This window comes from Nycticebus coucang, chromosome 22 (assembly GCF_027406575.1).
Source record: "Nycticebus coucang isolate mNycCou1 chromosome 22, mNycCou1.pri, whole genome shotgun sequence".
In the NCBI taxonomy this organism is placed as follows: domain Eukaryota; kingdom Metazoa; phylum Chordata; class Mammalia; order Primates; family Lorisidae; genus Nycticebus; species Nycticebus coucang.
This window is the reverse complement of record NC_069801.1, coordinates 6,563,073-6,573,752: the sequence shown is the minus strand read 5'-3', so window position 1 is coordinate 6,573,752 and position 10,680 is coordinate 6,563,073. Positions and strand designations below refer to the sequence as shown.

Here is a 10,680-nt window from a genome sequence, read left to right as displayed (position 1 = left end):
TTCTCTTGCCTCACCCTCCTGAGTAGCTGGGACTATAGGTGCCTGCCACAATGCCTAGCTATTTTTTGTTGCAGTTTGGCTGGGGCCAGGTTTGAACCCGCCACCCTTGGTATATGGGACCAGCACCCTACTCACTGAGCCACAGGCGCCACCCACGATCCCTTGGTTTCAATCAGAGGTTTACATGCTCTTGTTTCCTTGATCCAGCCAGCACAGGTGCCCAGGTCTGAAAAGGGATGGGGTGGCTGTAGCCCGCTGTAAACCCATGCACTCTGGACAATTCTGCCAATGTGACGGCAGACACTAAGCTATTTAGCTGAGGAACACACCTGTCTGTGTATAAATGTCACTCCCTGTTCTCAGAGCTAGAAATATCAGATTACCAAACACACTAGTTTGCTTGGGCTGCCCTAACAAAGTACCACAGTCTGGGGCCTTAAACGGCAGACATTCTTTTTCACAGTTCTGGAGGCTGGAAGTCCAAGGTCAGAATGCCATCAGGGATTGTTTCTTCCTGGCTTGTAGGCAGCCACCTGCTCGCTGTGTTCTCACATGGTCTTTTCTTTGTGTGCACTCTGGTGTCCCTTCCTTTTTTTTTTTTTTTTTAGAAACAGGGTCTCACTCTGTTACCCAGGCTGAAGTGCAGTGGCCTCATCCTAGCTCATTGAAACATCAAACTCCTAGGATCAAGTGATCCTTCTGCTCAGCCTCCAAAGTAGCTGGGAGCCACCATGCCTGGCTAATTTTTTTTAACAGATAGGGTCTCACTATGTTGCTCAGGCTGGTCTCAAACTCCTAGCCACAGTGATCCTCCTGCCTTGGCCTCCCAAAGTGCTAGAGGTGTGAGCCACCTTGTGGCTAGCTGGTTTTGTTTTTAAATAACCTTTTTAAAATTTTAGAATCATTTGAGATTTATGGAAAATTTGCACAGATAGCAGAGAGTTCCCACACACAGCCCCCCACCTCAGCCAGTTCCCCCTACTGCTAACATCTTACATTACTTTTGTACTTTGTCACAACTAATGAACCAATATCAACACATTATTACTTTAAGTCACTTTTTCTTAGTTTTTTACCTAATGTCTTTTTCTGCTCCAGGATCCTGTCCAGGACACTACATAACATTTAGTCTCCTAAGACTCCTCTTGCTTGTGATCAAGGTTTTTGATGACCTTGACAGTTTTTTTTTTTCAATCCATGTGCCCCAGGCATGATTCAGGCATAAGCACAGATCAAAAGCCACTCTGGGATAGATAAACCAGGGGTTTCTTTGTCCCTGGCTGATATAAAATGGGCACCACCAGACCTTGACAGTTTTGAGAAGTACTGGTCAGGTATTTTGTCAAAAGTTCCTCAAATGGGATCCATCTGATGTTTTCCTCCTGATTAGACTGGGGTTCTGGGCTCTGCGGGGGAAGACCATGGAGGTGTGATTCTCATCATGTCACATCAGAGCACATTCATCCGCTCTGGATAAGAATTACATGGATAATGTTGACCTGTTAGCCAGGTTTCTCCACTGTAAAGTTACCTTGTCCCCTGCCCTTCTTTTTTTGAGACAGAGTCTCACTATGTCACCCTGGGTAGAGTGTGACAGCTCACAGCAACCTCCAGCTCTTGGGCCCAGGCGATTCTCTTGCCTCAGCCTCCCAAGTAGCTGGGACTACAGATGCCACCCGGCTATTTTTTTGGTGCAGTTTGGCCGGGGCCGGGTTTGAACCTGCTACCCTTGGTATATGGGGCCGGCACCCTACTCACTGAGCCACCGGTACTGCCCACACCTGGCTATTTTTTTGTTGCAGTTGTTTAGCTGGCCCAGGTGGGGTTCGAACCCGCCACCCTCTGTGTATGTGACTGGCACCAAAACCCCTGTGCTAAGGGCTCTGACCCAAATCTCCTGGCCTTCTTTCACACTGTCCCCTTTGTAAGTCACTGTGTGCGGCCCACACTGAAAGGTGAGGAGTTAATGCTCCACCTCCTGGAGGGGGCAGCGCCCCCATATGTTACATAGAATCCTGCACGTGATGGACGGTGCCTATAGCTCAATGGGTAGGACACCGGCCACATACACTGGAGGTGGCAGGTTCAAACCCAGCCTGGGCCTGCCAAACAACAATGACAACTACAACACCAAAACGGCCAGTGTTGTGGCAGGCGGCTTTAGTCCCGGTTGAGGTAAGAGAATTGCATAAGCTGGAGAGTTTGAGGTCGCTGTGAGCTGTGATGCCACTGCACTCTACCAAGAGTGACATGGTGAGACTGTTTCAAAAAAGAAAAAAAAAAAGAATCCTGCACATGAGTTTTGTTATTATTCATTATTTATTCTCACCTTATGGATTCCTGGACGTTAATTTTACCCTGGGAGTTATTATTCAATGCAACATTATTTCTTTTGTTGTTCACGTGGTTCCAGCTCTGGCCCTGGGAGCTCGTCCACTTGACTCCGTGTGACTTTGTCATAGCCCCATCATTTTGATTTGTGAGCATTTCCTTACTTTCTTCCTTCACTAGATGCTTCTGGCTCAGCGTACGTAGTCCCTGCCCGAGCCCTGGAATCCACCGTTTCTCCCAGGAGCCTGGGTTCCTTTTACTGGGGACAATGCATTAGACCAAGACCTCATTGCTCGTGGTTACTTGGGTGTTGTGGCTCTTAGCCTCTCAGTAGACAAACTGGAAACACATGTATAGATACAAGTAATATGTACATGATCCACATATGTATATACACGTGTAGGAGTAATACACACATGCCCATAAGTTCCATATTTGCCCTTCCGTATTTGTAGTAACAGACTGATGCCTCCAATTCTGAGCATCGCATGGCTTCTTCCCGCCTTCCCTTTGCTTGTCTATAGCTCCTCTCTCTGATAGGAGAAACCTGGCCCTCCCCATCCATCATCCACTTATTTGCTAGTTAACCCTAGCATACCCCAACAGTGGCTCTGAATGGTTAACCAGTACTCGCTGAGAAACCGGTTTAGTGACTATAGAGTCCAGCGCACATGCAGACTTCCTTTCTTATCAGTCTCAATATCGCCAGTCATTTCCAAACTTTCCTGGGTCACTTTAGACCAGCACCTTCTCCTCTCTTCATTCAGGGAGGTGGTGTCATACATTTGTTTTTTCTTTTTGAGACAAAGTTTCACTCTGTTGCCATGGGTAGAGTGCTATGGTCTCATAGCTCACAGCAACTTCAAACTCTTGGGCTCAAATGATTCTCCTGCCTCAGCCTCCCAAGTCGCTGGGACTACAAGTGCCTGCCACCATACCCAGCTGATTTTTCTATTTTTATTTATTTATTTGTTTATTTATTTATTTATTGCAGTTTTGGCCGGGGCCGGGCTTGAATCCGCCATCCCCGGGTATATGGGGCCGGAGCTCTACTACTTAAGCCATGGGTGCTGCCTTATTTGTTTATTTATTTATTTTGAGACAGAATCTCAAGCTGTCACCCTGGGTAGAGTGCCATGGCGTCATCATAGCTCACAGCAACCTCCAACTTGGGCTCAAGCGATCCTCTTGCCTCAGTTTTTCTATTTTTAGTAGAGACAGGAGTCTTGCTTTTGGTCAGGTTGGTCTCAAACTTGTGAGCTCAAGTAATCCGCCCACCTCTGCCTCCCGGAGTGCTAGGATTACAGGCATGAGCCACTGTGCCTGCTGTCTATTTACTTTTTTAAAAATATGATTCTATTTATATGGAATGTCCAGAGTAGGCAAATTAATTGAGACGGAAAGTAGATTAGTGATTGTTAAAGGCTGGGAGGTGGGTGGGAGGAAGAATGGTGGGTAACAGCTAGGGAGTATGGCTTCTTTCTGGGGTGAGGAGAACGTTCTAGAATGGATTATGGTAATGGTCACACAACTCTCTGAATATATTAGAAATCATTGAACTGCTCACTTTAAGTGAATGCTTTAAGTGTTTAAGAATGCTCACTTTAGGGTGGCACCTGTGGCTCAAGGAGTAGGGCGTCGGTCCCATATGCCGGAGGTGGTGGGTTCAAACCCAGCCCTGGCCAAAAATCACACACACACACACACAAAAAAAAAGAGAAAAAGAATGCTCACTTTAAGTGTTGTATGTGAATGATCCCTCGATAAAGCTGTTATCAAAATAACCCAAAACTATCCCCTTACTGATTGTTTTCAGGCAATATTTATTTATTTATTTTTGAGACAGAGTCTCACTTGGTCACCCTGGGTAGAGTGCCATGGTGTCATAGCTCACAGCAACCCCAAACTCTTGGGCTCAAGATATTCTCTTGTCTCAGCCTCCTGAGTAGCTGGGACTACAGGCACCTGCCACAATGCCTGGCTTTTTTTTTTTTTTTTTTGCAGTTTTTGGCCGGGGCTGTCTTTGAACCCCCACCTCCGGCATATGGGGCTGGTGCCCTACCCCTTTGAGCCACAGGCACCGCCTGCCTGGCTATTTTTTGAGAGACAGGATCTCATTCTGGTTCGTGCTGGTTTCCAACTCCTAGGCTCTAGCAATCCACCTGCCTCAGCCTCCCAAAGTGCTAGCATTACAGATGTGAGCCATAGTGCCCAGCCTTAGGCAATGCTTATTTATCTTAGTAATACTCATAGATGGCAGTTGTCACTGTGAATTCTCAAGGTGATTCAGAGTTAGAGTCACCCCCACTTGAGGTTTTCATTTGGGACCAGATTAAGAACCTTGTTTAAAGGACACATATTCAAAATTTGAACTCCATGCAGAGCCAGGCTATGGGGTGACAGAAACCAGGGGGAACAAAAAAGGAATGGGCCAGGCTCAGAGGAAAAATAGCCACACTTGTTTTGGCCTCTAATTGTCATTTCTCTCCCCTCTAAGACACTAAAAGTGAGGCTGGGACGGTTTAGCAAGTGACAGAATTTTAGCCCTGACTATAGGGCAGTTGCCCTGCCTTGGAGGGAGGGCGCTTTTTGATGCCAGATCAAACATGAATGTGATTGCAGTGGCAGAGTTAGGAAATACTGAAGCAGCCAAAGAAATTGACCCCAAGGTTGGGCATGGTGGCTCACACCTGTAATCCCAGCACTCTGGGAGGTCGAGGCAGGTGGATTGCCTGAGCTCAGGAGTTTGAGACCAGCCTGAGCAAGAGTGAGACCCTGTCTCTACTAAAAAATAGAAAAATTAGCTGGGCATTGTGCCGGGTGCCTGTAGTCCCAGCTACTCAGAGGCTGAGGCAGGAGGATTGCTTGAGCTCAGGAGTCTGAGGTTGCTGTGAGCTAGGCTAATGCCACAGCACTCTAGCCTGGGCAACAAAGTAAGACTCTCTCAAAAAAAGAAATTGATTCCAGAAGCTAATGTGAGTGGGAACGTCACACATATCCATTCTTAGGCAGAAGAACCTGTCATGGGGCCACATGGGGCCACAGAGGGGCATGGTGGTCCAGGTGGGTTTTCAGAGCAATTACGAGGGTCACTGCCCATCAAGGTCCAGTGTGCAGACTGCAGACCTTGCAGCCTCACCTGTAACCTCTCAGCATGTGAGTGGTGACTAGGGCCACTCAGTGTAGTTTCTGGTGTCTGCTGCTCCTTGTCCTTTAGCAGTGGGGATAGAAGGAACTGGGTCTAGCTTCTATTTCAGCATTAACTCATCTGGACATCAGGCTCCATAGGAGGTGGGACGGTTGACCCCCAAAGATATGTCCACCCAGAACCCCTGTGAATATGACTTGATTTGGAAAAAGGGTCTTTGCAGATTTGATTAAGAACCTCTAGATGAGACCATCCTGGATTGCGTGGGTGAGCCCTAAATCCAAGGATTGGTGTCCTCATAAAAAACAGAAGAGAAGACACAGGCGCAGGGAGAAGGCCACATGGAGACAGAGGCAGAGCCTACAGTGAAGTGGCCACAAGCCAGGAAATGCTGAGGGAGGCGAGGTAGCATCCTCCTCCAGAGCTTTCAGAGAGAGGGCTGCTCTGCCAACACCTTCATTTTTGAACTTTTGGCCTCTGGAACCATGAGAGACTAAATGTCTGTTGTTTCAAGCCACATAAGTTGTGATAACTTGTGACAGAGGTTGCGGGAAATGACCATGGTCCTTCTGGGTCTTAGTACCACATCAGTAAAACACAGTAAAGTAAATTAGTGTTTCTTGCTTTACCTACATTCAGTCTGATCCTTGGAATAATCTCTAAGGTGGACACTCTTCTATTCCTGTTCTGCCAAGTGGGAGGGAGGCTCCAACAGGTTGAGTGTCCTGGCCATGGAGGTGGTGGGGCCTGGGGGAGCCCGTGATGGTGGGGACCCTGAGGTAGGGGTGGGGCCTGTGGCAGGGGTGCGGGTCCTGTGGTGTGAGCAGCTCCCTCCAGGGCCCTTGCCTTTGGCCACCTGATACAGAAAGTATAGCTTCTGCCCTGTTCTGTCCATGAGATCTTCTATTCTGTGCACCAAAAAGCACTCCTGGGGGCCTTCAGGGTTGAGGCCTGGAGATGAGCCTGGAAGGCTCTGCTATCCTGCCCAGAGCCACCTTTGGCAGCTCCCCTTCCTGGCCCTGTAGACCCTTAAAGCAGGTGAGATAAGGGAGAGATGCTGAGTCAGTGGGGAATGGGAGGTCAGGGTCAGAAGTGGCCCCATAGATCCCCCCTCTCCTCCTGCAAGTGAGAGGTTGGGTATAAGGAAAGGAAAGGTTGGTCTGGAGTTTTTTTTTTTTTTTTTTGCAGTTTTTTTGGCCGGCGCTGGGTTTGAACTTGCCACCTCCGGCATATGGGGCTGGTGCCCTACTCCTTTGAGCCACAGGCGCCGCCCGTGGTCTGTAGTTTCATTTTGAGGTGTGTGAACAAGAGCGATGGTGGATGTTGAAGGCTCGGCAGGGCACAGACAGGGGCATTTCAGAAGGATCATGAGCTTGAACAGGGCCCAGCCTGCAGCCACAGCTCCTAGGGACAGCTCTTCTCCCCTGAGCTGCCCACCTGCACCCCGCATGCTTTACCCTTGTACCCCAGAAGAAAGCAGCAATGGTTGTCTAAAAAAAGATTTAATAATTACCTGAAAACAGATAAGGGTCCTGGGGTGCAGGGCTCTGAGGGACACCTGTTCAAGACAAGTCACTTTAGCCCTGTGACCTTTCCCATGCCAGCTGGGGAGCTCCTCTGTCTGTCCAGCCCCAGAAGGAATGAACAATAGGTACCCAGAGGAGTCATCAGAGCCACCTCCCTCTGTTCCCTCCTCTCCTTGTGGCAAACAACAGCTCAGCTAGTGCCACGGGGTGAAACACGGGAAGGACAGCCCGAACCACGCAGGCTCCGCTGGGCCAGGCCAGTGAGGGTGTTTATAAGTCCTGGCTGCCTCCACTGTGCCTGGATTAGACTGGTTTTTTGGGTCTCTGGTGCCAAGTTTTCTTTTCTTTTCTTTTTTTCCCAATGAGAATCTGCAGCTGAACATGTTCAAGTAATCACAGAAACAAATCACTGGATCAATACTTGCTCACCACTGGCCCACTTTCAAGGCCTTCAAGGGTCAAAGGTGAGGTTTTTCTTCCACCTCCCTCTGGACAAATACCTTGACTGTGGGAGGGAAAAGTGGGGGGATAGGTGCTCCCAAGAGCATTTGCCTAGAATTAGTCCCTAATTGTGTCCTTTTGTGTGTGTGTGTGTGTGTGTGTGTGTGTGTGCGCCCTTTCATTTCTGCTTACAAAGTAGACTGAAGATCCCAGAGAAAGGGCCCGAAAAACATGTATGGGGCTCGGCACCTGTAGCTCAGCAGCTAAGGCACCAGCCACATAGACCTGACCTGGAAGGTTCGAATCCAGCCCTGGCCTGCTAAACAACAATGACAATTACAACCAAAAAATAGCCGGGTGTTGTGGTGGGCGCCTGTAGTCGCAGTTACTTGGGAGGCTGAGGCAAGAGAATCACTTAAGCCCAGGAGTTGGAGGTTGCTGTGAGCTGCCATGTGGCACTCTACCTAGGGCAACAGCCTGAGGCTCTGCCTCAAAAGAAAAAAAAAAGCACGTAGGGTAGGGCTCAGGGCTGTGCTGTGATTTTCATGGGGCCTTGGGCACTTTGCTTTTGTGGGTCCCTTCCTCCATTAAAAACAATATTAAAAATTGTATTTTATATAGGCTGGGAGAGGTGGTTCACACTTGTAATCTTAGCACTCTAGGAGGCCAAGGCAGGAGGATTACTTGAGCTCAGGAATTTGAGATCAGCCTAAACCAAGAGCAAGACCCTGTCTTTACTAAAACATAGAAAAATTAGCCGGGTGTGGTGGCATGCACTATAGTACTAGGTACTTGGGGGGCTGAGGCAGGAGGATCACTTGAACCCAGGAGTCTGAGGCTGCTGCGAGTTAGGCTGATGCCACGGTATTCTACCCAGAGCAACAGAGTGAGACTTTGTCAAAAAAATTATTATTATTATTATTATTTTTTTGTAGACACAGAGTCTCACTTTATGGCCCTCAGTAGAGTGCCATGGCATCACACAGCTCACAGCAACCTCCAACTCCTGGGCTTAAGCAATTCTCTTGCCTCAGCCTCCCGAGTAGCTGGGACCACAGGCGCCCGCCACAATGCCGGCTATTTTTTGGTTGCAGTTCACCTGGGGCGGGGTTTGAACCCGCCACCCTACCGACTGAGCCACAGGCACCGCCCCCCCAAAATTATTTTTATAATTCCATTGGTAAAAGATAAACATAATCCAAAGTGGATTCATTAGGATATATCAATACACATAGAGGGTATCAAAAAATATATATATATATATTAAGCAATGTTATCTATGTATTGTTTTTCTAAGTTCATTGAAATACCATTACCTAGACATGCTACACACATTCATTGTACCTGCAATTCATACACTTTATGAGAATGATAGATTCTACTTCCAAGAATATCACTTAAAATGTGTATACATTCTTTGGTACTCTCTACATTTATTATCATTATATTCATTTTTCTCCTGATTCTATAAAGAGATTAAAACATTTCCTTGAGGTCCTAACAGTGTCAGAGCCCTGCGCCTCCTGGGCCCCAAAGAGGAGTCAGTCCTGCTGCTGCTGGCGTCCCCCTCCCTTTGCTGTTTCATTCCTTAATAATTTCCAGTACCAAGGTTTACTATGCCAAGACATTTATGTCCAAAGTCGCATCTCTTCTTCACAATGGGCCGATGGGGTGGGCCCCCTTGGTATTCCCAGCCCCCAGATGAGGAGGCTGAGAAATTAGAAAACTTGTCTAAGGTAGTGGACAGCGGGGATTGCACCCATGGCTTGTCACACTCCACAGCTTTGTTCTTAACCTCTATGCCAGATGCCTCTTTACCCACATTTGACTTCAGTTTACACGCTCACAGTGTACTGTAAAAGCCACACACAGCTGTCCCGAGGCCTCTGTTAATCAGTAGCTGGTTGCGTTTGGCCCACTGGGCAAGGCCAGGTGCAGAAAGTACAGTACAGAGAGCGCTGCAGGGCGGCCACGCTCTGCCCTCCTGTCCCCTTCCCTTGTCTTTGCCCAGCTTAGCGTCCTCAGTACTGACCAGTACACAGGGCAGCCGGCTCACTCCAGCCGTGGTTACCTCAAGTCCAGGACCAACACTGGACCAGAGCCTCCTCTGTGAGAATTAGAAAGCTGTCCCTTCCTCAGGACCCTTGATTACGAGGAAGGTGGCACCACGCACACACAAATCTGCAATGTTCAGTGTGACCGTGATGTGAAAGTCACCCCTTTCAATGTGTGATATGCACACCCTGCCTAACCATACTGGGCAACCCCATCTGGGCCTCTAAATGTCCTAGTGCCACTGACTGCTTTCAGGGGTTTCTAATCTAAATGGTGATATGCCATTTAGTCCTGGGAGAGGCTGGTGATTACTGTGTTTGCAGCAAAGACAAGGGAGGATTTGGGGGGGATGCTGTTGTAGCTGAAAGCAGAAATCCAGGCTGCCTGGTGGGACATGGTGGCCACAGAGGAACACTGGGCACAGACACCAGGGAATTATCACTTGGGGTCAAGAACATCCAGAATAGTGTACACTGAGGTGGGTCTTAGAGCATGCACCAAGTGCAAGCAAAGATGCAGGGGCAACTAACTTTCTGGACAAAAGAGACAACTAAGAAAGGTTTCACCACAGAGGGAACATTTGAACTGGGCTTTGCAGGATGAATAGGAGTTTGCTGTGCTAAGACTTTAAGGAGAATACTCTAAAATGAGTGTAGAAGAGAAGTAACAAAGACCCAGAAGCCTGAGAGTGCATGGTTTCCAAAGACCCCTGTGTGTTGATACAACATCCTAAAGGCATGATCCAAGAAATAATTGATAAACTGTTCTTAACTTAAAAACTCCTATGTGAAAAACACTGTTAAGAGACAAACTACAGACTGAGAGTAAATATTTGCAAATAACACGTCTGATAGAGGACTGTTACCCAAAATATGTAAAGAAACCCTTAAAATTCAACAAGAAAATGGACAATTTGATTAAGAAATGGGCAAAAGACCTGAACTGACACCTCACCAAAGAAGAGATACAGATAGCAAACAGTGTATGAAAAGATGTTCAATCACATGTCATCCGTGAACTGCAAATTAAAACAACAGTGAAAATACTACACCCCGATTAGAGTGGTCTAAATCCAGAACACTGACAACACCACATGCTGGTGAGGATATGGAGCAACAGGAAGGCTTATTCCTTGCTAGTGGGAGTGCGAAATGGTATGCCTTGGGACAAAACTTCTAC

General features: G+C 47.8%; 1 non-coding gene across 1 annotated transcript; it reads right to left on the bottom strand.

Annotated features, from left to right (window-relative positions):
- Positions 1 to 1,195: 1,195 nt before the first annotated feature.
- Positions 1,196 to 1,324, bottom strand: LOC128575719 (small nucleolar RNA SNORA48). The gene has a single exon (XR_008377129.1). It is a non-coding gene; the product is annotated as a small nucleolar RNA SNORA48 (small nucleolar RNA).
- Positions 1,325 to 10,680: the final 9,356 nt, after the last annotated feature.